The sequence below is a fragment of the Vigna radiata genome, unplaced genomic scaffold, assembly GCF_000741045.1.
Source record: "Vigna radiata var. radiata cultivar VC1973A unplaced genomic scaffold, Vradiata_ver6 scaffold_165, whole genome shotgun sequence".
NCBI lineage: Eukaryota > Viridiplantae > Streptophyta > Magnoliopsida > Fabales > Fabaceae > Vigna > Vigna radiata.
This window is the reverse complement of record NW_014542359.1, coordinates 197753-201434: the sequence shown is the minus strand read 5'-3', so window position 1 is coordinate 201434 and position 3682 is coordinate 197753.

Here is a 3682-nt window from a genome sequence, read left to right as displayed (position 1 = left end):
GTACACCCTTTCCACGAGGTTAGTACACCTCACATCATTCATCAATAGGGTTGGTACACCCTCCACGAGGTTTGTACACCTCACATCATTCATCCATAGGGTTAGTAAACCCTTCCCGCAAGGTTAGTACACCTCACGTCACTCATCTGTAGGGTTGGTACACCCTCCACGAGGTTTGCACACCTCATTTATCTTTGGCCTAGTTTTATCTGTTACCTTTTACTTTTGTTCGGCGATGTTGACCCTCTGCTAGGCAATGGTCGCTCCTTTTACTGCAATCTCACATTTTTCATGGTTTTGGTTAATCTTATGTTTTGTATCCATCTTCCTTCATTGTCTCCTTAGAAATCCAGACGAAATTAGTATTTCTATCTTTACTTATCTTTTACTATATAATATCAAAACATCATTTTGTCATGTTATCTAGTAAAATCTAAGTAAAGAGGGGCAGCTGTCAATACCAAATTTCGTTCGGATAAGTTTTAGGTCTTACGTTTCTATCCTGATTTTCATTATTCATTTACTTGTTTTAATTTTATTCCTTCTTCTTTATTTCTTTTTATTTTTACTTTAAGTATCCTATTTTATTTTTCTTTTTCTTTTTGTTTCTCTTTTCATAATTTTTATTTTTGGTTTTGTCTTTTCTTTTTATTATAAGTTTTAATATAATTAAGTTAAAAAAAAAGAGAGAAAGAACAGAAAGAGGCTTGCAACGCTTTGGCTGAGGAGAGGCCACATGTGCAAAATGACAAGGGGGGACAAGTGGTCTTGGGGAGGCAAGGGCAGAGGCGTTTTGGTTTTTGGCATATATCAGTTTTGGTTCTGCAGAGGATAACAGTTAAAGGTGCTAGGAAGAAAAGAAAAGTAAAAAAAAAGAAAAAAAAAAAGGGAGTCTCCTGATAAAACAGAATTCCATTCTCACCTCCTCACCATTCCTACTTCTCCACTTCTACACCCTCATCACACACAACACAGAACCAGATTCTCTTACCCAACTTTATCTTCGAAACCCAACACCAAGAGATGATCTCATCATTCTTGGTGTAAAACGAAACCATCATGCAAAAGCAACCATAGTTTTTCACCATTTTTCCACCTCCCTCACTCAGAAACAACACCATCATCACGCCACCGTTCACTCACAGATTCTATCAGAACCCGTAACCACCTTCATCCCCATCAAATCTCACACCCTTCTGGCTCAGGAGCCACACTGTAACACCCTAATAGATTCCATCATTTTCATCTCTATCAAAAATCCCCATTCCCAAAAAATAAACAAAAAAAAAAAAACATGAAACAGAGGCACAAGAGAAGGACCTTGACAACACTGGCACGGGGGAACACTATCATCATCATCATCAGAAAAACCTCATCAGAAAACCATTTCTCCCTCACCATATAATAGGAACCACTCTCCATTTCCTCCAACGCCATCATCATTCACACACCAGGACCCTCACCCTCAACCTTCCATTAGCACGAAACCACCAAGAACATAGATCGTCATTCTCACACCAGCAACCACAATTCGTCCTCCATCATCCCTCATTCAGGCGCATACCATCTTAAGAAGAAGAAGAAACAAGATAGAGAATAAGGGAGAAGAACAGAAGAGCACATCATACTACATCCAACACTACGAAACATACCATCAACCAATACCATACAAAAATCAAACTCAACAAAGAACAGCCAATAAAGGAACAAGGACGAAGGGGAAATGAAGCAATAGGCTCAGTGGTTTTTAAGCAAGGGTGATTCCTGGTGATGTTCACGACTCCTTCCACCATGGGGCAGTAGTCGCTGCAACGGTATCAGCAGTCGCAGCCACAGTCGCAGCAGCAACCTACGTTATGATGTTGTCGCTGCCCTAGGTGCCTCCGCCCTTTTCAACCACATGACAAATTCGAGGAAGAAGGACTTGGTGGTTGTGGCGCGATGATGGTGGAGAGATCTCAACGGAGGGTGATGACCTTGACTTGGTGGTGGCGGCACCCTTGCGGCGACGAACGACCATCGACGTTCGTGAACAAGAAGGTCTCTCGCGCGAGAGCAAGAAAGGGGAGAACCCTTGTGGTGGCCGGCGTGGGCTCCAACGACAAACGCTGTTGTCGGCGACGCCTTAGACCGTGGCTCCCAGCGGTTGATTTTGGTGGTGGACGGTGGCGAGCAATTGTGGCAGAGACGAGCCTCCATGGTTTTCCTCTCGAAGGAGACCCTAGATGTTGAGTAAGAATGGAGCAAATTAGCAGAACCCCTAATGTTTCTGTTAGGGTTAGGAAGGCTTTGGGCCCAGTGGGTCGCGTCCTCTCTGCTTGCCACCACGCACAACTCTGTTTACACCCCTACGGAAAAGAGGCCTTGGGCCTAGTCAACAAAACATCTAATGGCACCCCCAAATTGCACTGTTGCACGCCTACCTTTGGCCTAGACCAAGAAATTTCATGTTGCACCCCTGCCTTGCACCCTTGGCAGATTCTAGGTTGGAGGAAAAGAGCTTTGGGCTTAAAGGGCCTCAATTTTATTCAACAACCCTGGTTTTAATCTCTATACCCTATTCTTATTGGGCTCGGATTGTGATGTTTTTTTATTGTCTTTGTTTTTTATTTCTTTAGCTTTAGCATTTATTTTATTATTGTGTGTTGTTATATCCATTTGCTAATAAAAATAAAAAATATAGAAATCACAAAAAATAAAATAATAAAATTTATAATAAAAGGTTTAAGCACAAGTGCGACCATTCTGTCTGCCTTATGCTAAAAACCTTTTTCTTCCTCTTCCAAAAATCGTAAATTTTTTTAAAGGGCTTAAGCACAAGTGCGACCATTCTGTCTGCCTTGTGCTAAAAACCTTTTTCTTCCTTTTTAAAAAAAAATCATAAATTGTTTTAAAAGGTTTAAGCACAAGTGCGACCATTCTGTCTGCCTTGTGCTAAAAACTTTTTTTTCTTCCTCTTTAAAAAATCATAAATTATTTTAAAAGGTTTAAGCACACGTGCGACCATTCTGTTGGCCTTGTGCTGAAATCTTTTTCTTCTTCTTTCAAAAAAAATTAACAAAAATTTATAATGAAAGGTTTAAGCACACGTGCGACCATTCTGTCTGCCTTGTGCTGAAAACCTNTAACAAAAATTTATAATGAAAGGTTTAAGCACACGTGCGACCATTCTGTCTGCCTTGTGCTGAAAACCTTTTTCTTCTCCTTTCGAAAAATCAGTAAAAATTTATTGTAAAAGGCTTAAGCACACATGCGACCATTCTGTCTACCTTGTGCTGAAAACCTTTTTCTTCTTCTTTCAAAAAAATCAACAAAAATTTATTTTGAAAGGTTTAAGCACACGTGCGACCGTTCGTGTAGGCCTTGTGCTAAAACCTTTTCCTTTTTTTTACAAAAATACAAAATAATATAAAATCTTCAAAAAACTAAAAACATCTTCATTTACAAACAAATAATCTTTCTGCCAAAACTACGTTATCCTTGATTCTCCATCAAAAGTGGAGTTACGTAGGAGCAAGGCTAGTCCTTGTCAGGTTCACTTTCCAAAAATCCAAAAAAAATTCAAATCTTTTTTCAAACAAATTTCTCAATTAATTTCTCAAACAAATTTTCCAAACGATTTACAGATCTACGTAACCTTGATTTCTCAGTCCAACTGAGAATACGTAGGAGCAAGGTCAAT